Source organism: Narcine bancroftii, chromosome 1, assembly GCF_036971445.1.
Source record: "Narcine bancroftii isolate sNarBan1 chromosome 1, sNarBan1.hap1, whole genome shotgun sequence".
NCBI classification, from domain to species: domain Eukaryota; kingdom Metazoa; phylum Chordata; class Chondrichthyes; order Torpediniformes; family Narcinidae; genus Narcine; species Narcine bancroftii.
Genome location: NC_091469.1, coordinates 34,156,924 through 34,183,509, shown reverse-complemented (window position 1 = coordinate 34,183,509; position 26,586 = coordinate 34,156,924). Strand labels below are relative to the sequence as shown.

Here is a 26,586-nt window from a genome sequence, read left to right as displayed (position 1 = left end):
TGGATTGGACTCTGTGTAGCTGCGCAGGCTGCAGGAGTGCTGGAGGTGAATCCTCTGACACTCGGTGACTCTGGGGGAGCTTTTATTTGCATCTCTTTCTAACTATAAGAGGCACTTCAGGCAATTTCTGCTCATAGTGAATCTGTCTGCCTTACAGCAGACAAAAACAATTTTGTGTAGTATACAGTTTTTATTGCATGACAATAATTTGAATTTTGATCTTGATGTGCTTCACACCAACCTTTCAAAACACTGAATCACTGTGTATGTGAGTAGCACTGGTTGGTAGTCATTTACGCAGGTTATCCCACTTCTCTTGGGCCCTGGTATGATTCACGCCTATTTGAAACATGGACACCATGCACTGTCAGAGTGAGATGTTGAAGAGATCTATGAATACTTTAGCCTCTGGACACCACAGATTTTCTGAAATTTTGCATGTAAAATTTGTTGTTAAGAAATGGCACATGATGACATTGCACCGTTTCTTCATTTTTATGCTAAAAGTTGGAAACCAGTCTACACGATTTAATTGCTGGGTGCATTTTTTCTGAACAAGTCTATTTTCTCCAGGATGACTGGATTTCATTCATTTAATTCATGCAGAGAGCAAAATAATGCATTCTGATACTTTTAAGTGTGATAAGTATTAAATAATTCCACTGTGACAGGATAGTTGCTTTTTATCATGTGTCAGCATTGATTGGATTTGCAGTGTCTTTGTCTCGGCCTTATACAGCCTGACATCATGGTATTCAAAATCAGAACCTAAAGCATTGTCTGAGCAAGTGCTACTTTGTTTAAAAGAGCTAAGATGACTGAACCCTTTGCCCATTCTGGAAAGTGCCAGGTTGGTACAAATGGATGTGAAATGTTTACCAGATGGTTAGATCAATGCCCTTCCACAGCCTAAGCCAAAAGCAAACCTCTTGACAGTTCACTCATCGTGCTAATGCCATGCACAGAATGGCTATTCTGTTAGATTACTTGGAAACACTTTTCACAGTTCATTTTCTCTCATTTTACATTTAGGCTTTCTGTATTATCAAGCAATACCTTAATTCAGCGGCAATTACCCACAGAGGCTCATAGTTCATTACTTGTGGAGTCAAGCCTGAAGTTTCAAGGATCATGTCTTGCTACTTATTCATTGCACCTCCTCTCCTTATTAGTTTAGAAATTATATCTCAGTAATGGTATTTGAGTCTCTCACATCATCTCCTTATATTCCGTCCATGGACTTATTACTCCATAGACACTCATGTTCTGGAAAAAGGCTGTGGATTAAAAGGCTTGCAGGATTAAAATAAACTTAAGATTGGGGCTGGATTCCGATGTCACAAGCACAATGAACTGAAATGTTTTATTGCAAGGAATGTATCCAATATTTTCCTTATCATCAATGCTACTCTTCATACACAATAAAATAGAAGTGTAAGTCACCAGGCACCACCATTCATGTCCTCAACTCTTCCTTGTGAGTTCATCATCACCCTCAAATGTTTAATTATTGATCTATCTCTACCTGAAATATATTGATTGATTTAGGCTCCACTATCGTCTGGCACCATAGAGTTCCAGAGATTCACCACCCCTTGACAGAAGGAATTTCTACGCCTCTTAGTCTTAATTGACTGGTATCTTATTTTGTTACAATGCCTCTCTTTTTGTATCTCTCCCACTGCTGAAAACATCTTAACATCAATCTTGTTAAATCTCCCTAGTGTCTACTATTATGAGCTCCTATTTCAGTGTGAGTATCACTTTAAGGGCTACAACCATTCACAGCTGTGGAGAGACTGGATGGCAACCTCTAGTACAGACTATACTGAAAGTTGATACTCTGGAGGAAGAGAAAGAACCTTTATCCAGGGACACTGGTGGTGAAAGAGACAAGTGAGTGGAACACTGGAGGAAAAAAGCACTTCATTATTGACCACCAGCCATCTCATGGAACACTGAGGTGGTGTGACTCTGTGTGAAATGGATGATTCTGCTGTTTCTCCTTGTCAGGGGAGTTATTGAACCAAACTGTGGCCAAAGGAAAGGTCACTTCGACTGATCCTGTATCTAGGTTGTGGAAGCATCATGAAAGTTGCACATTTTGCTTTTCCTATGTAAGAAAAAGGGGAATTGTGACAACCGATTGTCCAAAAGGATATTTCTCAGCAAGAAACTTGACAAAGATTGGTGAGTTTTCAACAGTCCGGTCATTCAGTCTCTCCCACCTCCTTTGTGATAACTTTTGGGCATCATTTTAAGAGTTTGTGTTTTAACACAAAATTTAGAATTGTATCTATGATTGCATATTGTCACCCCTCATTCCCCTAAGCAATTAGCCTTGGATGGCCTCCACTGCTACATTTTTTCAGGTAAGATTGTCTTCAATGGGCACAACATGCCATGTGAGGTCTCACAAACTCCATGTACATCTGTAAGAAACCTCCCTGTTCTTAATGCCTTTGCAATAAAAGCCAAAATGTTGTTTGTCTTCTTAACTAGTTAAACCTGTTTGCCAACTATTTGTGATTTATCTCTAGATCCTTCTGATGTTCACTCATTTGCAATCTGATTTTGCTTTTTCGGTTCCTCTCATTGGAATCCATGACATCAAAATTCTCTGCATTAAACTCCCTTTGCCAAGTGCTTGCCCGATAATTCCACTGAGAATAACAACATTATCATCAGAACATGCCTTTAACTGATTTTTGTATTTTCATGTTATCTACCTGCTCAATCTTGGGAGATGTCAGAGTGAATCTAATGTACAGAATTGGAGTAATTTTACCTCGGGTGTCTATGACATCTGCTCTGCAGAAGGACATATGTTGGGGGAGGTGTATATTGACTAGTCATTCTAAATTTATTATGTCTGCTATTGCTTGAAGTTTAATTGACCCTCCTTGGCTCTGATCATTTTTAGTTAATCTGTTATAATTGCACCCATGGTATAAAGTAGCATTCAGATAATGATACTGTTTTAATTTTAAATTTATGTGATCATTTTAATTCCCCTTTTTATGTCTGGATATTCAATTTTACCACCAGTTTCATGAGTTTTTCCAGTAATTGGAATATAATCCTGTTTTCCTGTGCTCATTCTTGAGGTCACTATGCATAAATTAAGTTGGCAGTGTTGGTGGAATTATCTTTATGTTTACCCCCTCTGATACCTGGTGCTCAATTGAAATGTCACTTTGCTTCATGTTGTAGAAACCCAAAAGGCAGATTAATTGTGTGACTGCTTGCAAATCAGCACAGACTAGATGGTGTTTCTTTGTTGTTTTCTCAATTTCGTATGGAATGGTAACATTGTCAAATGCTGTCATGACATTTTTTTTTAAATGAACTAATTATACAAAGGGTTTATGCTAAAGGCAGTTTGTTTGGAGTTTAGAAATGGTAGATGATTATTGGAAAAATTATGCTTGATCAACTTGTATATAGGAAAAGAATATACCCCCTGCAGAAAGAAATGAAAAGAAAATATAAAATTGTACATAGCCCCATGGGCATAATGTACCATTTTGTCCTAGACAGCAGTATTACCAGATTTCATTGTATCCGTCCATCTTCTCTTCTTGAGGTAGTCCCAGTGCTGTCTCATTCATAGATACATGGAATTCAGCTGGGAAAACTTTAATCAATTAAGCCACCTTTGAAATATTTTCAGTGCATCTTGGAAATAGCTTTCTATAATTGCTACAATACTTTATAGGGGAAGGAATGGTAAAAGCTGCAAGGAGGTTGGATCCAATCTGGTCGTTCTCATTAAACATATCTTTGAAAATTGAGATTTTTAAAATGGAGAAAAATACTTTGACACTTTTTTACTTGATAACATTTAGATGAAATTTCGATCATGCTGTGGTTGCATTTAAAATGGGGTTGGATTATTCTGTTACAGAGACCAATAGATAGGAAAAATATATTTAAAATGCAGTGCAGTCAGCCTCAATTGACACATTGGCTACTTTGGAATGATTTTATACATTTAAAATATTAGATATTGTTCAAATATTAGCAAGATATTAAAAAAATTACTTTTTAAGTAATATATATTATATATTTTACAAGTTTTTTTTGCTTTAGCTTGGACTGAGAATACAGTAATTGTCCAGGCCTCATGATACCTCACATAGAGTTATTTGCTAATGCTTATATTTTTTTCTGTGGCATGAATGAGGATGGACACTTCAAATTTGCTGATACGGCACTCAGGTTTATTATTTTGCAAATGCAATCTCCTGGGAGTTAAAACATCATCAACAGATCTGTCATCTTCCTGATCCATAAAATGAATATTTCCTGACAAAATAATTATTTATTATCTGCTGGAAAATACAGATCAGATTCAGAATCAGAATTTATTGTCATGAACAAGTCACAAAATTTGGTGCTCTGCGGCAGCATCACAGGTCAAACATTGATAAACACCACCTTAAAACAATGCATTTTTTTAAGAGCGCATGAGAAAGTAAAGCAGTGTCTTTGGTTCGTTGGTTATTCAGGAATCTGATGGCAGCATAGAAGAAGCTGTCCTTGTCCCACTGAGTGCTTGTTTTTAGGCTCCTGTACCTTTTTCCCCATGGTAGCAGAGTGAAGCAAGTATGGCCTGGATAGAGGCGGTCTTTGAGAATAGAGGCTTTTTTTTTAAGACACCTCCTCTTGAAGATGTCCTCAATGGAGTGAAGTCTGGTGCTTGTGATGTCACAGACTGTGTTAGCAACCTTCTGGAGTTTATTTCTGGACCAGAGAGTTAGCACTTCCAGTGATGCAACCAGGTAGAATGCTCTCCATGGTAAAGCTGTAGAGGTTTTCGAGAGTATCCGGTAACATACTGAATCTGCTCAAAAATCTCACAAGATATAGCCACTAGCAAGCCTTCTTCATTATTGCATCGACATGAAGGCTCCAGGATAGATCCTTGGAGATGTTGACCCTCCCCCCACCCAGGAATTTGAAGTTCTTGAACCTCTCCACTACTAACCCCTCAACAAGGACTGGGCCATGTTCCACTGACTTCCTCCTGAACTGCTCCCCTGACACCCATCTACATGAAGATCACAATCTCAAAATGCCCCAGAGGATTTCTGAGCCAATTATGCACAGTTGTGGAAGAACAATGTGCCAATAAAGACCCAATAATTATGATGTTGATTAAAGATGGGCATTGACCAAAATATTTGCGAGATTTCTGCAATTCTGCCTCAAATACGTAGAATTAAATTAAATTTGCAGCATTTGTTCGCCTTGTAGATTGCTTTCTACTGCTTTAATTTTACTTGTTCAGCTTGCATGAGGAAGACAGAATGTGATGCTTTCAAAACCATACATCACATTCAAAACAATCTGTAGGTAAAAATGTTTCACTTCAATTCCCTTTCAGATTTATCAGTAATTACCACACAATTATCATTCCTCATTCTAGATTCCTCATAAGTTAACATACTGTCTTTATATTTTGAACATGGCACAGAACAGGTCAGGAATTCTCTCTTTTAATCTTTCACACATTTAAACTTTTTTTTTGCATGTGAACTGTTTGGAAGTGTAATGAATGTTACAGAGAGGAAGGACTCTGGCCCAAACTGTCAGTAATGTATCTTTACCTCCTATGGACTCTGCAAGACCTGTTGAGTTCCACCAGCATTTCTGTTTTTGGTATAGAGAGGTCAATGGGGCGCATAGCCGCTGGAATCTGAAGTCAAACACAATCTGCTGGAGGATCTCACTGGATGGAGCAGCTTGCAGCTTTAGTAGGAGGAAAACATGATGACCATTCTTTTTTTTTCACTCATTGATGCTGTTTGACAGATTGATGTCACAAGGATGTTTCCTGCAGCTCTAGGAGTAGGGAGCATGGTCTTCTGATAATGGTCAACAATATAGGAGAAGTTGGGAAATCCTTAGAACTTTGCACATCTGAGATGAAAGTAAATTGTTGAGAAAATTCAAGGCATGGATCTATTAGGTTTTGGAATACTAATGGAATTGAGATGCAACGATCATGCAGAAAGGGTATTTGAGGCACAGGATCTGCCAAGACATATTAAATAGTGGGAAAGGCTTGAGGGGCTGTAAATGTTACTGTTGCTTCTTTTCTGTTCAGTGCAATAATTAATGAAAGTATGGTCAATCATGCATTGTTCTTTCTGTTGTTTATTATCAATATTTACTCATCAGTATTTCAGATACACCCTGTATATTTTCAAGTTTATGACCAGATTTTTTTTGTAGTTTCCATTAGTCTGAGATGTGAAACAAAGAATCTGAATAAACCATCAGAAAAAAAAAATGAATGGTAGTGGGAGAAAAGAAGTCAGATAATGAGCAATATAAATTATTTTACTCAGTATCTAATTAGCACACCCTTTGAACTATAACTAATTATCACTAATCATTTTTTGATTGCTGAAAGAAAAACAGTGATTTAATAATTTTGCATAATTGATCCAGAGTATAATCTTGAATGATTTGCAAGCGACTTAAAAAACCAATGCTTTTATCAACAAAACATTATTTCAGGTCATAGTAGTAGCTCAAACATTAGTCATTAAACATTAATTACATTAAAATAGACATTCGTCACTTTACAAATATTCAAATTTGGAAATATTTACTTGAATGTCAGTGGAACTGGGATATGTGTCATTGATTTATGAAGCTATTTGTTCCCATTAACAAATAGTACACACATCTCTGTATAGTAACAATCAATGGCAATATTCCCATTATGCATGTCAACCTGTCTTTTGAATTTATGCAATTTTGCTTCATCAGAGGTGTTCCAGGAATGCATCCCATTAGCAAATTGATAAATTGATGTAAAGTTGGTTATGAAGTTCAGTAGCTGAGTTATATTTTGTTTAATCTTTCACTTCCTTTGAACTTTGTGTGCATTTTCTCATTAAAATCCTTGCAGATGTGTCACATGTTAGGAGTCGTAATGTGACTCCTCATTGTTGACTCCACATCCCATGAAGTCACATTGCATCGGGTCAAACACTGATGAAGAACCAATTATCACCCTCATTCAGCTGATGTATCAGTGCTCCTCCTTGGTGAACAGTCTCTGGAAGAAGCACTGAGAGGAGCAAATTGGAGAACTTAAGTGTTCATCACAAAGAGTTGTTGGGTGCCACAACCCAGACTGAGTTGGCTGTGCCTTCGCTGCCAGATGGAGCCTATCTTAGCTGGTGCATGAACCAGCATTTGGGATAAATCTACACAATCTTGTTCTTTCCAATCCACCAGTTTCAAATGTTTCTATCCATGGTAGAAGTGATCACTGCTTAAATTGTCATGGAGATAAGCTTCTGTCTTTATATGAAGAATAATATCCATCATGTTATTTGGCATAGAATTATGTGATATAGACATGACATCTAGCAGTTCCATATCGGGCATCTATGAGGATATGAGACCAACAGAGGCAACAGACATGTACTCCATCATGATCTGCAATCTTAAGGCTCAGCAGCTCCATAACTCCTCCAATCCTCTCAGGTCAGGTGTTCAAACCCTTTTCAATGTCAAGTTGAGAAGAGCATGCTGGGAACATTGCAAGGTACACTGGAAAAAAAAATCAGCTGCCAATAGAATAAAGCTTCCAAATCAAACCACAGGCATGATGAACAGTATATGCATCATGTAATCAACAGACAGAGGATCAGCCCTAGACTCAGCCATTTTACAACTATAAGTTGGAGAGTCAACAGCTCGGAAATAGGTCCACCTTGCCCACATTCGTCCCACTTGGTTGGATTTGACCCTTATCTCTCAAAACCCTATCCATGTATTCATCCCAAGTTTTCTAAAACATTGCAACATAGCCTGTCTCAACTATCTCCTTGGGCAACTTGTTCCACCACCCTATGGTTAAAAAAAAGTTATTCCTTGCATTCAAATTAAATCTCTCCCCCTCACCTTAAAGACCTCTGACTACCAGTTTCCTCACTCTGAGCATTCACCCAATCTATTCCATTCAAGATTTTGTTAACCTCTATAAGATCACTCGTCATCCTCTTACCCTCCAAGGAATAAAGCCCCAGCCTGCTTTCTCTCTGTAGCTCAGACCTGCAAGTCCTGGCAATATTCTTGTAAATCTTCTCTGCAGCCTCTTCAGTTTGACATCTTTTTTTTATATATATAGCATGGTGTCCAAAACGGAACACAGTGCTCCAAATGGGGCTTCACCAGCATCATGGAGCTAATGGGAGAATAACCCAACAAGAATATTTACGTCTGCAATGATGGCAGGGCCTAGCAACACGAGATGCAATTCAAGCCATTGGATAAAATTGTGCCCTCTACATACCACACCTTTAGCCAAAATTTTCCATACAGCAACAATCTGGCATCTACCCAATAATTTGGACAATCGGTATTCTGTTAGGACAAATTCAAACTGACCAATTACCAGGAATCAGTCTATTCTCAATTATTTGTAAAGTGATGGAAGTTATTGTTGACATTGGAATCAAAAGCATCATGATGTCGTCAGCTTTTCATTAAAAGTTATTGAAGGTCAGTCACCCCAGCCCAGTACATCATTGTTGCAGTTCTTCAGAGCAGTATTCTTGGTCCGACTATCTTCAGGGTTAGTGAACATCAACAGGCCTCCCTGCACTTAATCATTGTGGACCATCAAGTTGTATGATAGCTGAGACAGGTCTCAGAGAATGGTGGCCTCCTAGAGTGTTCAAAGTATTAAAGGAAGCAAATTCCCCTCCAACAAATGCTGATGGGATTATGGGTAATGAGGTCAGCCATTGATCCCTCATTGTGTTGCCATCATGACGTGGCAAAGTGATCCCCAAATTCTGGGGGGGGAGAGGGAATGGATGGGTGACTGCGACCGGGGACCCCATTTTACACATTTTACATAGGAAAATTTCCAAACATGTTTCATGATACAAACATTATTCAGTTCTTTGTTAGAGATAGCAGTGGAGACATCACCTTGCTGTCGTGAGTGGTCCAGGGCAGAAACTTGCCTCTCCTACCTTTATAAATATCAGTACAGTCACACGCATTTTCAAAGAAGAGAGTATTAAGTTAGTCTTTTTACACTGCCAGCAAGCAGTGACCCTACTTGGACCTGGATGAAATGCCTAGGAATGCAGGACCTCCCGGGCCTTTCACACCATGGTCCAAACTCCCTCTAATTTACCCTCCCCAGCAATTTAGGTGGGTCCCGCCCCCAGCGGTGACACGTTATGCACTCACAGGAGTAAGAGTAAGTCCCCCCCCGAATAATCGCCCACGCTGTAGAATATTTCCAGCTGTTGGGGGATTATGGGTAATGAGGATGGCCATTGATCCCGTAGTGATCCACCATCATGATCCTGAAGCGGCCCTTTGATGTCAGGTGGTATGATTCTTTATTTTAATCACCGTGTGATGCACCAAACAAGCGCTGACATCAAGATGCTTCCCCTACTTGGCCATTTATTTTTTTCATTCCACAGGGAGAGGGTTTAGGTAGGGCCATGGACCTGGGTAATTTTCCCAGGCTGACATTTTCACAGTGCTGGATCATGGGCGGGTTCCTGCGAAAATTTCACGGAATCCCTATTTTTCATAGTGATGTGAAAAGGCCTAGAGGTCAAGTACCTAGTCATTATTAAGGACCACTTCTAATTGGAGAAATTGATAAAGGAGGTGGTTAGCTGTGTTGACTCCCACTGCTTCAGAATGAGCTTCTGAATTGATTCTGCAAATTCTGTGACTTGCAGCTAAGAATGGCCATGTCAGGCAAGTGTGGATGTATAATTAGGAAGGGCTAAGAAGGTTATGGGTGAACTGCAGGTAAATGTGACTAACCCAGAATGCTAACTTGATTCCTGTAATTATGGGATTAGGATAGCTCTTGGATTGTACTCCTTGGAGTTCTGAAAAATAAGGGGGGACCACATAGAAGCATTTATAATGTCAAAAGATCTGGTCAGATTAGATGTGGTACATTTGTTTCCCATGGTAGGGGAGTCTAGGACAAAACCGCACCACTTTAGAATTGAAAGGTGCCCATTTAAAACAGAGATGCGGAGGAATTTCTTCAGCCAGAGAGTGGCGAACCTTTGGAATTTGTTACCATGGGCAGCTGGGGAGGCCAGGTCATTGTGCATATTTAAGTCAGAGATTAATATGTATCTGAATAGTCCAGGGTATCAAAAGCACGGGGAGTGGGGCTGATTGGGAGAACGGATTAGCTCATAATGGAATGACAGACTAGACTCAATGGAATGAATGGCCTACTGCTCCTATATTTGATGGTCTTATGGCAAGGATGAATTGAGCTGAAGGGCCTGTTCTATACTCTAGGATTCTAGGAATGGAATAGCTTCCAGTTTGCATGAATAGGTTGTTCCATGCAGAAAACACGGATAACTTCATTTGGAACTAGAAGCCCAATACTCATTTCCTACAAGCAAGTCCTCACTTTCTATCTGTGCCACAGGGGAAATAGAAGACAGTGGGTCAAAGCTGAGAGAGTCCTTTTGCTGTTCAACTTGATACCTTCAAGGTAAACATGTCTGGTGCTGACAATTGATAGCTAAAACAGAAAGCACTAATCTTGTATTTTTAGATTAATGGAAAGTTTAAACCCCCACTCTCCCAGACCTACAGATGAATGAACAACTTAAACTTGCTTCCCACACTTGCTAAAAGTATTTCCTACATTAGAATTAATTTAATTGAGTTATGCTGGAAGATTTGTCCCATTATTTATCTATGTTATTTATATTATTCATGAAGGACCAAACACAGCCCTACTCCACTGCATGTATTTGTTTTATTGAAATGATTTCATTCAGATGTTTACTCAACAGACCTTGCTTTATAAGTAACATCTAGAAAGCTAAGCATTGATAGATGCAGTGAGGAAATTATTGCTTTAGTTTTCCTTTTACCATTCAAGTAGTTTCACTGTACAAGGACAAGCAGAGGTGTGAACAGTACTGATTATATGTGAGGATTCTCTTGGCCACTCTGCCGCAAAGTACAGGGTGAGGTTACGGATCATGGAGGGAGCATGCTCTGTTGACCAAGAAAAAAAGGCAGTGGCCCCTTCAGAATCAAGGGAGATGCCAGGGTGCTGAGCAAGCAAACATGAGGAAGGAGAAAGGTTGCATACCTGAATAACAGATCGAAAAGTGGACCTGAAAATGAGGCATTCGAATGTCAGCAAGCAGACCTAAAAGGGCGACGCTGGGGTGCTTAGCAAGCGGACATAAAAATGTGAAGCTGTGAATTCTGCGGGGACAAGGCCCCACAGATCAGCGTGAGGCAAGAGGCCAGTGGACCATGAAGCATGGAGGCCCCGCGGACATATTTAAGGAGAAGGGATTGCAGTCCTTAAAGCAAGACCAGCCAGTGAACCTGAATGTGAAACACCAGGATGATCAGCTGGTGGACCTGAAACTGTGAAGAGCAAACAGAGCGTGCAGGGTGACGGGGGAGTGGGCCAGGACAAGCAGGCCATGCAGATTGAAAGGAGCAGACCATGGAGGGCGAAGGACAAGGGGATCATGTGGGCTGAAACCAAGCCGACCCGGCAGAATAAAACCACCCAGACCTAAACGGGAGACATTAGTTCACTGAGCAAACTGACCTTGAAGGGTAAAACAGACAGCTTAGGGAGGCCAAGTGGACCTGAAAGGGAAAGGATAACAGGGAAGGCAAGCACCTCAAAGGGTTGAGTAGATCATGTTGTCAGTGAAGCAGGAGCAGGGATGGACAAAGTGTTTGGACAGCAATTACAGGCCATGGGGTGAATGGGGAGAGTGATGGGTAATGAAAAGACATGCAGGGTGATGAGTCAGTACATCAAGGATCACTCAGCAGATAGATATATTGTGGGTAGCTATCAACCCACAATGTTGGCATGATGCTCATGCAGACCTGAAAGGAAAAACTGGAGACAGGATCATGGAGGGAGTTTATTGATTAGCATCACTTTATCTGGAGGCCTTTCTGTGACACTTAATTGTATTATTAATTATGACAGAATCAATTGAACAGCTAAGTATGAAGCAAGAATTTTGAGACTGAAAAGGAGGGACAATATAGAATAAGAATAAAGAATGAGCAGGTACCCAACAAGCTGTTTATTTCCTCATCAAATGCTATGATAAAAGATGCCTCTGACTCGTACACCCACCCTTAGCTTTGAAATATGCCAATAATCAGTTTCTGTTCTTGCTTCTAAATAAGGCACAATATGCATCTAGGAATAAAAATGTGCATTTGTATGTATAAATATTCTCACTTTGATTACACTTTTACACACACACACACACACACACACACACACACACACACACACACACACACACACACACACACACACACACACACTCACTCTCTGTGTATGTATGTGTATGTATGTGTGAGAGATGTATATATTTTATATATATACAGGTAACATCCATTCGGCCAACATCCAAATATGTATATGCCTGTGATCCCATTCAGTTACCACGAGCAAGTTCACAGCAATTTAGAGAAAGTGATCGCTAGCTATAGGAAATTGCATACTCTATACCCAAACTCATCTGATTGCTCTGCTCTCTCTCGACAGTCCTGTGTCTATCCCTACACTGATCCCACTGCCGTGCTCTCTCCCCACAGCCCTATTATCTGTCTTCACACTGATCCCACTACCGACTCTCTCCCCGCACCCTCGTGTTGATCCCCACACTGATCCCACTGTCCCACTCTCTCACCACAGCCCCATGTCAGTCCTCACACGGATTTCTACTTGCAAATAAATAACCCATTCAGCTTTGCTAAGTATATACTATGGAGTTCACGCAACGTCCACATCGCATAATGCCCACTTTCACAGCACGTATCGTGGATGTTAAACGGCACATACCTGTATAGATATATTGTACATAGATTTGTGCATGTATGTATATACAGGTATGTGTGTTTATATATACAGATATAGATAAAAATATAATACATATATAAATATATTATATATACAGCATATATACTGTATGTTTGTATACATATATAATATCTTTATGTGTGTGTAATCAAAGTGAGCATATTTATTTGAGGTAGGACACTTAATTGTATACAATTTGAGTCCTCAGGTCCTACTGCAGATTGAGTGTTGCAGTCAACCTTGTGTTACTATAAACCAGTCACAGAGTATGACTCTCCCCACCAACAGGATCAGACTGTGTTGTTTGTTTGAATGCTGCCCTTCTTGGGAGAACTAACACTGTATTCCTCTCATAGTGTAGTCACTTGTTCATGATTATAGACAGTGAGGGAAGATTTGTCAACGCTGTTTCTAACTTTGTGAAAAATGTTATCCATTATACTAGTTAAATGAACCTGTTCATCATGAGATCTAATTGGTTGATTCAATTCCATTCAGTATATGATGGTCCAACAATAACAAATTTAAAAATATTCAAGGAATGTTTGATACTTCCTCCTCAATTAACATTGACAATTCAGAGTTAGGCCACCATTCTCAATGGAGATAATTTTGTTGACCTTCTGAAACATTAATGATGCTGACATTTGCAAGTAATAATTAAAATGCATGGTTTAAATGTGCAACTCAATACTCATCTCTGTCTAAGGAGCAAATGATGGTTAGTGTTTCTCGTATTTATGACACAGGCATCTCAAATTCTTTTGACTGGGCAGTATGATTTTGCTTATTACCTTTCATTGCATATCCAGCGCAATTACCAACCACGCTGCTTTCAGTTCTCAATGCAAGGCTTTAAAAAGAGTTTGTTACTTCAATGGTAATTGAGAATTCTGTGGATAAACTCTGATGTTATGATGACTTCATTTGCTAGGCTTATTGATTCCTACAAGCACAAGACTTGTGGTCAGAGGATGAGGTAACTGAATTGATATGGTTAGAGCAATCCTTATCATCCCAGAAGTGTTAACATTTGACTTGTAATGTCCATAAAAATGTGAAATTAAATTTTGTGTATTGCACTCAGTTTCTCAAATATGGTTCTGTTGACTTCGACAGAACTTGTTTTCAGAGTAGAGTTCAACTGGCAATGTTACCCATTGAATGAGGATAACAGCGGATGAATTTTCAACTCGTACTCCTCTTTTCCTTGGTGCAAATTGTTCAATTTTCAGTTTTATACATTCAACAAGATTTTAGTTGTTGATCTGGCTTTCTTACTTTGGACAGAATGAAGCTGTAAATGGGAACCTGAAAAGATCACATCTTTGTGAAAACGTTTCATTTCCATCTGGTAAACACAAACTGCGGAGGGACTCAGCATCAGTGGGGGGAAGAAAGAAAGTCAACATTTCAAGACAAAACTTTTTTTTTTATCTGCAGTCTCCTGTGTCTCCAGTTCACCTCTCCCTTGTTCACCAATCTAACATGAGGCCCCTAGTCCCACCCACCCACCCTGTCCTCTTTACACCCGCATCTCTTCTCCAGTTCCCTGTCTTGATGAAAAGGTGTCAGCCCGAAATATCAACCATTTTTTTTCTCCCACTGCTGCTGCTCAACTTGCTGAGTTCCTCCAGAAGAGTGCATTTAGCTTCAGGTTCCAGTCGCTGCAGTCTTCTTTGTGTCACCTGAAAAGATCTCATTTCCTCCAGTGCATACAGTCTATTTCACAAGCATACGTATTATTGATGTTTGGGTAGCTTTATTGTATCCTGCACTTGCTGCATTGCTTCTCAAAAGGTGAACTCTTCTTGACCATCTGAAGACCATGAAATGAAAATGCAGCTGTGATGCTGTTCGAGAGGTAGCTGTAGGTCTGGACAATGCTGGAAAACTAGATACCCAGGATCAGTGATGTTAATAGATGAGCACAGACACCATTTGAATACTTATTTCAATTATGTCAGGACAAATAAAATCTATATTGTTGCGTTAATCTGCCGTCTTATTAGCTCCATGTGCTATGCAAAGTATGCAATAAAAGGCTGACTTTGATTTACAGTGAGTACACAAAGATCCTAATTAATATTAAACTTCACCTGTGTTTATCAGCATACAAAAAACAAGCACTAAGGCAGTTGTGTGGAGTACAGTTAGATGGATAGAGCCACATCATGAATTAATTGCCCCTGATGCTCTTCCAGATCTGACCTTGGGATGAATCACAGTGCACAGTGAATAGGTTATCATAGAGAGGAACCAACTTCAAGGGCATGCCTTTTTGTCACCCAATTATCCTCAGACTATAAAAGGCCTAAAAATTGTCATAGCCAGAGAGTGGTTGTGGGGACAAGCTCCCACTGCTATACAAAATGCTCTTCTAGGCGTGTGTCTCAAACAGCCTCTGACAGCCGTCCATTTCCAGACCTTCACATGTGGCATAGTTTTTATGCCTGGCAGAGCTATCCTCACTGATAGGATAAGGGTCAAAGGCAGCCCATTGGTGTCTTGAAGCCAGTTTCCCCAAGCAGATGGGGTTAATTAACCACGATGGTAACTCATCTAGGAGAGGGAAAATTCTGATTTCAAACCTCCGCTGCCTTGTGGCTATACCCGCTCATGAGAAAAGCTTTGGGAGTAAATCCAGAGACGGGGTCCTGAAGGTGACTGACTGCTCTACTCAGCACTGGCACGAAACTCCGGCGATGCTGCTGGCACCAAATTGTATTGACTTTTGTCATTCCTTTGGACCTATCATTAGCATTGAGCGGAGTGGGGGTGGGGTGGGGGGAAGATCCCACTGCATGGGCCATAGACAGTTCTCCATATCAACTCTACCCTGGCTTGCGCTCTGGAGAGGCCATTCCAGCTTTTCTTTCTAGCATCGTACAAACACGGGAAGCAGCAATTACTGGTTACAAGTCATAATGGTTGGTTGGCATAGAACATGGCACCAGGGGTTGCTTCTGATAGTGGGAGAGACCATCACGTTTCACTTCTCAGCTACCATCCTCCTCAACCTGGCCAGTCCCCAACCAATAAGCTGCTGTCCTGCCACAGTCAGACTTCCTCATTGGGTGCATGGGGGTAATGGATCATTGCATGAAGAGCTGCCTGTAACTACTGCACCAGACAAGAAAGAAAACAAATCCAATAAGACAACACTCTTCAAACAGGGATGTTGGAATGTCCACACAATGATAACTAGAGTAGAGCAAAACCTCAAAGATATCGAAGATGTACAAAAAAACAGAGATCATTAACAATGAGCTATTAAGGCTCAAGGAAGATGTAGCTACCCTACAAGAAATACATTTGCTGGATTCAGGTACACTGAAGGAAAGGGACTACACATTTTTCTGGCAGGGAAAGAACCAAGACGAGCCCCATGAGCATGTTGTGGGTTTTGGCATTAGGAACTCCTTGTTGCAAATGATGGAGCTACCAGAAAATGTAGCAGCACGATCCGACTCTCCACCTACACATCAGTTATGGCCCAGTATATCTCGTCAGTGTGTGTGCCTCTACCTTGAACTCCACCTCTGAGATAAAAGACATGTTCTACGACAAATTAGAAGCTGTTATCAGGAATATTTCCAGTAACGCGCACCTCATTCTCCTTGGTGACTTCAGCACCAGAGTGGGAGCCGATAACGACTAACCTTGTCTTGGTCACTTTGGAATTGGCAAAATAAATGACAATGGAGCTCTGCTCCTATCACGGCCTGTGTGTAACTAACTCTTACTTTAAGATGAAATCGCAATATAAAGTCTCATGCCGACATCCAAGGTCTAAACTGGCACCAACTAGACTTGATCATCTCTGGGTACTCTTTCATCAACTCTGTACTAATCATCATCTCATACCACAGTACTGACTGTGATGCAGATCATGCTTTAGTATGCAGCAAGATCAAACTGCACGTGAAGAAAATCCACCACTCCAAGCAAACTGGACAACCTTGCATCAACACTACAGAGATGAAACAGCAAGAAAAGGTTGACCAGTTTGCAAAATCAATACAGGTTGCTATGACTACCTCCTCACAATGAGATACTGCAACAGAACAATGGTCATACCTTTGTGACACTATCCGCAAATGAGCACTCTCAATCTTTAGAAGAAAGACCACAAAGAGCAGTGACTGGTTTGAGACATATTCCAACATCATGACTCCTGTCATCAAAACCAAGTGTGCAGCTCTCACAGAGTACAAATACTCACCATCTGACCAAACGCTTCAGGCACTTCGAGCTGCTGGAAGCAAAGTGCAACAGACTCCAAGGCAGTCTGCAAATGAGCACTGGCTCTAGCTCAGTGAGGACATCCAGACAGCAGCTATGACAGGCAACATCAGATCAATGTATGATGGTATCAAAAAGGCTCTTGGCCCATCACATAGCAAGACAGCACCCCTGACTCGTCCAATAGTGAAATAATCACAGATAAAAGCAAGCAGATTGAGCATTAGGTAGAACACTATTCTAAACTCTATTCAAGTGAAAACGTTGCTGCTAGCTCAGCCATTGATGCCATTGATTGTGTACCAGTCATGGATGGACTTGACTTTGAACCAACCATTAAGGTTCTAGCAAGTCAATTGATAGTCTGGCCCCAGGGAAAGTTCCTGGCAATGATGGGATCTCTCCAGACCTAATCAAAAACAGTAAAACCGCTCACCTCTCCAACCTTTACATGAGGTCCTCCATCAGTGCTGGAAAGAAGGAGCCGTACTACAGGATATGTGCGATTCTAAAATCGTCACTTTGTATAAGAACAAGGATGACAGGAGTGACTGCAACAACTACAGGGGTATCTCCCTTCTGAGTATTGTCGGCAAAGACTGCTCGAGTAATCCTGGCATGTGTACAAACTCTGGCAAAACTATTCAACCCTGTGACTCAATGTGGTTTTATGCAGGGAGGTCAACTATCGACATGATTTTCTCACTCCATCAACTCCAGGAGAAGTGCAGGAAATAACAGAAACCCCTCTTTGTCACTTTCATTGACTTGATCAGAGCATTCAATCTTGTTAGCAGGGATGGGCTCTTTCAGATTTTCCCTCAGCTTGGCTGTCCCCTGATACTCCATAGTATCATCAAGTCATTTCCATGACAACATGAGGGCTACTGTTCAGTATGATGGCAGCTCATCAGAATCCTTCACTATTCATAATGGAGTCAAACAAGGATGAGAATTGGCCTCAAAATTATTTGGCATCTTTTTCTCTCTGCTATTGAAGTACGTGTTTGGGTCATCGACCAAAGGCACCTACGTGCATACCAGCGCTGATGGGCGGCTGTTCAATCCTGCACGCCTGAGAGCAAGTACAAATTTCCATAAATCTTATGGCATGGTATTCTCTTTGTTGTTGAATCTGCTATAACCTCGCACAGCAAGCAGCAACTGTAGACCCTCTTGGACCGCTTCTCTAAGGCATGCAAGGATCAGACTTAATATCAGCCTAAGGAAAACCAATGTCCTTGCCCAGAACGTAGTAGAGACACCAGTCTTTACCATCGACATCTATGATCTAGAAGTGGTTCCAAATTCACACACTTGGGGTTAACCATTAGTGACACTCTCTCCCTTGATGCTGAAATCAATAGACAAATTGGCAGATCAGCATCGATCCTTGCTTGACTCTCCTCATGGGTCTGGGAGAATCAGAAACTTGCTACAAAGACTAAAACTGCTCAGCACCTTCCTGTATGGTAGAGAAACTTGGACCATCTACTCCAAGATGGAGAGAAAATTGCATAGTTTTCACCTGCACAGCCTTCACCGCAACCTCAGCATCACCTGGAGAGTAAAAATTCCAAATTCTGAGGTCCTCTCCCTGCTAGACTTCACACAATGTTCATGCATTTAAGACAACACAGACTGTGCTGGCTGGGCCACATCTGTCGTATGAAGGATGTTAGACTGCCAAAGGACATCCTCTACAGAGAACTAGCAATAGGCAAGAGAAATGTTGGTAAACGCTTGCATTGCCTCAAGGGCCTCTGCAAGCATGATATGACAGCCTTAAAATTCAACACAGTGCTGGGAGGATACAGTAGATGACTGCAACGAATGGCGATGTACTCTTCGTCAACACCTAGAGCAAGGCAAGAAAGGGATCTTGAGTCAGTTTAAGGAGCAGAGAGCAACGGGCGAGGACAGCGGACAACATTTCAATGATGCCCAACACATGCAACAACTGTGGCAGAGCGACGCTGCTCAACAAAACAGTGACTACCAGAGCTGCAGTAACCATGGTCGACCACAACTGATGGAGGCCATACATGATTCTAAGACCATAACAAATAAAATCAGCCTCTAAACAGAGCATTATGCATGCTCTGCCATTTAAGAAAACTGTGGTTGAACTTCTAACTCAGCACCACTTTACTGTACCAACCTCACAGAGAAACATAGAAGATAGGAGCAGGAGTAGGTCATTTGGCCCTTCGAGTCTGCTCCACCATTCAATGAGATCATGGCTGATCTTAAAGTTCAGTACACCGTCCCCGGCTTCTCTCCGTAACCCTAATTCCCTTATACTGAAGAAATATATCTAATTCCCTCTTAAATATATTCAATGAACCTGCCTCTACTGCTCTCTGTGGCAATGAATTCCACAGATTCACCACCCTCTGGGTAAAGAAATTCCTCCTCATCTCGGTCCTAAATGATTTGCCTATTATCCTCGAACCATGGCCCCGTGTTCTGGACTCCCCCACCATTGGAAACATCACTTTTGCATCCATTCTGTCCAGTCCTGCCAGAATTTTATATGTCTCTATGAGATCCCCTCTCAAACTTCTAAACTCCAGTGAGTACAATCCCAAATTGCGCAATCTTTCCTCATAAGTTATTCCTGCCATTCCAGGTATCAGCCTGGTGAATCGCCTTTGCACTCCCTCCATTGCAAGAACATCCTTCCTCAGATAAGGTGACCAAAACTGCACACAATACTCCAGGTGTGGTCTCACCAAGGCTCTGCACAGCTGCAGTAAGGTATCCTTATTCCTATACTCAAACCCTCTTGATATGAAGGCCAACATACCATTTGCCTTTTTAACCACCTGCTGTACCTGCATGCTCACCTTCAGTGACTGGTGCACAAGTACCCCTAGGTTTCTCTGCACTTCCCCATCTCCCAATCTATTACCATTCAAATAGTAATCTGCCCTCCGGTTTGTATTACCAAAGTGGATAACCTCGGATTTGGTACGTTTTTTGGCCAATTCATATGCTCTCTCTTTGGACCTAATACTGTCTCTAACTTCCCTTGTTATCCACGGTTGAGTCACCTTTTTTGGTTTATTTTTATGCCAAACGATTTCTACAATTCTTCCATTAGATCTTTGAATGCTTTCCATTGTCTATCCACCGTCAACCACCCCCACCCCCCATAAACACCACCCAATCAATCTTACTTAACTCCCGTCTCATACCATCATAATTCCCTTTATTTAAATTCATGACCTTAGTCTTGGTTTTAATTTCTTCACTCTCCATGTCGAGTGAGAATTAGATCATATTGAGATCGCTCCTACTCAAAGGGCCTCGTTCAGCAAGTTTGCTGATTAGCCCCTTTTCATTGCATAATACCCACTCTAAAATGGCCTGCTCCCGAGTTGGTTCCTCGACATATTGGTCTAAATAACCGTCCCGTAAACATTCAAGGAATTCCTCCTCCTCAGTATTTTTACTAATTTGGCTAGTCCAATCTATATGTAAATTAAAGTCTCCCATGATGACAACTGTTTCCTTATTGCACGGTTCTCTAATTTCTCTTTTTATGCCTTCCCTCACCTCTACATTACTATTTGGAGGTCTATATACCACCCCCACTAACGTTTTCCGCCCCTTGCTATTCCTCAGTTCTACCCATATAGATTCCGTATCTTCCGAGTTAATATCCTTCCTGTCAATCGTGTCGGTCCCTTCTCTCACCATCAATGCTACCCCACCCACTTTTCTTTCTTGCCGATCCCTCCTAAATATTGTATACCCCGGGATGTTAAGTTCCCAGGCTTGCCCACCTTGCAGCCATGTTTCTGTAATCCCAATCAAATCATATTTGTCTCAATTTCCACAGCCAATTCATCTACCTTGTTCCGAATGCTTCTTGCATTAAGATATAAAGCCTTCAGATTTGCTTTTTTCACCCTCCTTGCTCTTTCTAATATTTTACTTTCGCTGCCTAACCTAACTTTTCCTATTTTATCTTTCCTGTCCTTTGCCCTATCATGCAGGTTCTGATGGCTTTACTAAGCCTAGCTGCCAATATATTGACCCCTTTTGGGTTTAGGTGTAACCAATCCTTCTTGTAAAGGTCATGCCTTCCCCAAAAGAGATCCCAATGGTCCAAGAGGCCAAAATCCTGTATTTTACACCAGCCTCTCAGCCACACATTCATTTGTCTTAACCTTCCATTTTTGTCCTCAGTTGCACTTGGCACAGGTAGCAATCCAGAGATCACCATCCTGGTGGTCCTGTTTCTTAGCTTCTGCCCTAGCTCATACCTCCTCCCTCTTTTTATCACATCACTTGATTCTCTTAGTGTCCAAAAAAATCTTTCAACCTCCTTCTTGAATGACTCATTGACTGAGCCTTCATAACCATCCACCATTGAAAATTCAAAATCGTCACCAATATTTGAGTTTTAAAATAACAATCTATATGTCTGTCCAAGATGAACCCTTACTTTGAGGCAATAACTCCTAGTTCTAGACATTCCAGGCAGGGGAGAAAAAAATTCTGGTATCTACCCTGCCAAGCCTTGTGAGAATTTCAGGGTAGTGAATATGCCCCCAGTTTTCTAATTGTTACTTTATTTTTTTTTATTTTTCTTAACCCACCAATCAAAACTTTCAAGTGTTTTACACTAGATTCCTGGTTCATGAAGTGTGTAGTGCTTTCAGTTTAAATGTGTACTTCTGACTTGTATGATGCTGGTGTAGCTATAAATTGTGCATGGTCTGCCATTTGAGTTCATAAATGTACATGATCTTCTGTGGTATAGCAGTGGCAGGGGTAGGATATGCACAGAGATAATTATGGACAACTACCTGTTAAGAGTACATTTCGGTGACAGGCTGGAGACCTCATCTTGAAAATCTGGTGTAAATGTGAACTGTTCTATGAAGTGAAGGAAAAGGGTCAAATTCTTCCTGACTGAGCCAATAAACATGTTTGTTGTTAGTAATTGCAATATGTGGTTAAATGGAGAGTCCGCATGTGTCTATGTATGTGTACTCAATCTCCAATTATCCTGGACTCCCTTGCCATTGGACTAAGACTGCACTCAGTCTTGCCTGCATGGGTTTTTTTTGTGTGCGTACATGTTTAAAAGAGCCACTCTATGTTAACAGAATGTACACATAGACATCTTTCATACTCAGACATGGAATGGGACCTATTCATTTTTCTCCTTGAGTGAGTGCTGGAGAAGATGGAAATTATGCAATATTACATGAAATTAATAGGCAGTACACATTTTGGGCACTGCAATTCAAATGTAAGATAGAATTACACAAGTAATTGGAGCAATTAATTTACAATTTCATTTGTGCATGGAATTCTGGTCACTAAATATAAGCTCAATCAGTCCCAAATATTAGTCAGAGCTCAATGGTAGCAGCCTTACAGCTTGAAATAGAAAGAATGAAGTTTCAAGGGTCCTAAACATAGAGACCAGCTAGGCACTAGGATGAGTTGGGGAGTAACTGCTGCACTATTGAAAGTTTCCGACACTGAGTGAACTTTACGCAATGTTCCAATTCAAAATATTCTTGAGAACTGTTTTGAAAAACAGGGATGTTTTCCCCAATGTTGTGAGTGATATTTATCTCAGGATTTTGTTTTATGGGCTTTTTGGACAGTTCTGCCTGTGTTATCCCATATAAATGCCAGAACATGCAGATTTCAGCACAGATAATGAGTGTGAATGTGGAGACCGTCCCTCAGCTAAAATAGCCATTGTCTAGTTGTTACTTCTTTGTCATTTGTATGAACTAGATGCCTGCACAATTTAACTAGATCCTTGCTAGTTTGTGATTACACTTTAAAATGTCCTTCATTAGGCCAAAGGCACTTCAGAAAATTGAGGTGCTAAAGACGCAAGAGACTGTAGATGGTGAAATCTGGTACATAAAGCTGGATGAGCTGCTGGAGGATCTCAGTGGGTCAGGTAGCATCTGTGGAGACTAAAGACAGTTGATGTTTCAGGTCAAGATCCTGCATTGGACTGCGAGTTAGAGAGGGAAGATTAAAGTATAAATTCATATAAAGTGGTGAGAAGGATAGGTGAGGCAGGAGATGGCAATAGAAGGGTGAAGATAGCGACAGAGGCTGGGAGGTGAAAAGTGGAAATAACCAAGGGTTGCAGATGATGGACACTGATTAAAAAAGGAAAGTGAAGAGTAGAACCAGTTAAGTGGATGATGATGGTCAGGCGACAAAAGCAGTGATAAGTGCAAGACATTTTATCCTTCAGTCTTCAAGATTAATGTAGAATAACAGTATTAGGACAAAGAAAGTGCTCACAAAATTTGTAATATAAGGAGGCAATTTGGTGCATCATGGCAATTCCAGCTCAAAAAAGACTAATCCCACTGTCAGGCACTGGACTTTGAGTGTATTGGTGAATCAAAAGCATATCCAGGCTATTTACGATGAAGCATTGGGTGTTAGATTCCTCCCCCTTCATTACCAAACTTTCTCTTATCATTCTGTTATTTTAAAACATACCCCTTGGTAATTGATCTCTTTGTTCAGAAAAATAAAATATTTCTGTTAATTTTATTCTGATTTTCAATAAATCTCTCTTCAGCTCTTTGCTCCCAGAGAAAATAATTCCATCTGAGGTTGTGTTCATTCATAACATAACTTGAAAACGTTCTGGGGGTCGTAGGTTTATTGGGTGTAATGGGGGTGGGGGGGGGGGGGGATGGGCTTATGGGCCAAAATGGCCTGATTCTGTGCTTTGTGTCTAAACTTATGTTTAAAAAAAAAACATGCTGCCCAAATGCACCGATTAACCTAAAAATCCCTTATGTTATTGTAGGTGGGAGGAAATGGGAGCACTCGGAGGAAACCCATGCAGACATGGGGAGAAAGTATAAACTCCTTACAGGTAGACCTGGATTCAAGCCAAGGTTGTGGGTGCTGAAATAGCATTATGCTAATTACTGCACAAGCTATGCTGCATTAAAATATCCAAAACTACATTTTTACCCTTTTTCCTGCTACCACATCCTACAATGTGAGCCGGACTTCAGACAGTTTTACAACTGTAGCCTGATAAATGTTGTATGTCGTTCTCACATGACTCTCCTGTTCTGTCGTCTCTGCCTTGTCCGATGAAGCAACCTATGTGCTGGCCTTCTTAAATGCTATATATCAGGGAAATTGTGTCTCCGGTTCTCTGTGCTCATCACTTATCCTAAAATTTGTAATGATTTCCACAGAGTCAGGGAACATAATAACAAACAATTTAGTCCATCACTTCCATTCTGACCGTCAAGTATAGTTAATACGATTTCCATTTCCCTTCACTTAGATCATTGCCTTCTACACAGTGGCGATTCAAGTGTTCATCTAAATTCTTAAATGTTTTGAGAATACCTGTCTCCATCACCTATTTAGTATGTTCTGGATTCTAACCTCTCTCTGGATAGAAAATGTTCTTCATCAGATCCCGTCCATTTAACCTCTTATCCGAGACCCACGTCCTCTAGTTGTAGATTCACTTGCTATGGGAATAGTTTCCTATATTCTATCCATGACCCCTATTTTCCTTGCCTGTATGCCCATCGTTCCAACTGAGCTACGCTGACTTTTTACAAACTGACTTTCATTTGCCATTGCTCTGAGCTGCCTGGGTCATGTGTCATTGCAATATATGTGCCTGCTTTGTGAAAGGAACATTAAAATTAACTAATCAATGACATCTGCTGCAGAGAGCACTTGTGACTTGGCAATGTTGGCAGCATTAAAAGTGGCCATAAAATCTGCGATCGTACACCAGTCCATTGCAGATAGCAGCTGGTCAGCTTCATGAAGTCACTGTTCAAAGTCACATTGCTGTTCAGACCTTTTGCTGAAAGTCTGAGCTAACCAAGGTTATCAGTTCCAATTTCAACCCAGGTACACCAATTTTATGGTCGCAAATAATTATGCTAATGCCTTTGAATGTCAGCATCTATTGTTTGAATCTCTTTACACTGGGCAATAAAAGGCTAAATTTAAACCTCAATCCAAAGTAAACCCACATTTGTGGAGATGATCTGAAAATGAGCATGAATTGGTTTAAGAGTGAACAAGGTATGAGTGGAAGACAAAATAGCTCTGTTTCTCTCTCTAGATGAATGAATGCATGAAATTGTAGATTCATAATTTACAATATTTATGTATATCATTATTGGTTTGGGACAAGTCAGAGAAAAGCCCATCAGCCCACCAAGTTCACATCACCATCATGCATTCATTTTCACAAATTATTTTTATGTTCCCCACATCCCCATCAACCTTCCCCTCCCCCAAGTCAAATCACGTACCCAGATACGAGGGGCATTTTACAGAGGTGAATTAATCTGCCATCCCAATGGATTTTGTATATGGGAGGAAGCTTTGAACGACCCATGGGGTCACAGAGAAGCGCAAACTCCACGTGCACATCATCAGAGGTCAGGATCGAACCTTGAAGTACACAAGAGTGCTGGAGAATATCAGCAGGTCATGCATTATGCTTAGGAAGTAAAAGTCTTTTGATTTTATGGGCCTGAGCCATCCATCAGGAATGCTGAAAATTCAGTTATGCTCCGAAATAAAAAGGTGGGGCGAGGAAGAGAAGGAGATGGGTGGAGAGGTAAGAGGTACTAGGTGACTACAGGTGGAAGAATTCAAACCATAGAATGTTACAGCACAAAAACAGGCCCCTTTGGTCTTTCTAGTCTGTGCCCAACCATTTTGTTTTGCCTAGTTCCATTGACCTGCACTCATTCCATAACCCTATATAACTATCCCATCCATTGAAGAGAAAAAAAAGATGAGAAGTGATGCGGAAGAAATATTAGCATTTCTTCTGGAATAAACCTAAAATCATGGAGGTTAAGAGTCTCACAATATTATGGTTTAACAGCAACTTATTCCACCCATCCAGTCTATGCTTTTTGTTTTATCCCTTGTGATTTATTTTCATCCTTTTCTCTCATGTCTGAATTTTTGTTTTCTCCAGTTAAGTATCCATTTCTGTTTAATTCTGCCATTGAATCTATATCCTGCACTTCTTAAACGCATTTCAAACGCTAACTACTCATTTTGGAAAAAAATAATTTCCTCATGTCGCCTCTGGATATTTTGACAATCGCCCTAAATCTCTTTTTCAGGTTAATGACACTGAAATATAAACATACTATCTTGGTTTAGTTGAGCTCAAAGCTCTTCCACTCTTTTTACCAAACATCTTCATTGTTTTAATCAGCTATCCTTCAAGTCTTCTCTTGACTGTAGAATGTTACAACCTAACAACCCTCTCAATTTTGTTAGGGACTAAAGAGACTTTGTTAGCACCAAACAAAGGAACACTAGACAATGGTAAATTCAAAATAATAGTTTATATTAAATTATGATAACATGACATTTCTTACCTATCTCTAACTTAAACTCTAAATTTAAACCCCCACTAT

General features: G+C 40.6%; 1 long non-coding RNA gene across 1 annotated transcript; it reads right to left on the bottom strand.

Moving 5' to 3' along the window:
• Positions 1–14,643: 14,643 nt before the first annotated feature.
• On the bottom strand, positions 14,644–16,936 carry LOC138757025 (uncharacterized). The gene is made up of 2 exons (XR_011353283.1): positions 16,648–16,936; positions 14,644–14,795 (listed from the first exon to the last, which is right to left on the bottom strand). It is a non-coding gene; the product is annotated as an uncharacterized lncRNA (long non-coding RNA).
• Positions 16,937–26,586: the final 9,650 nt, after the last annotated feature.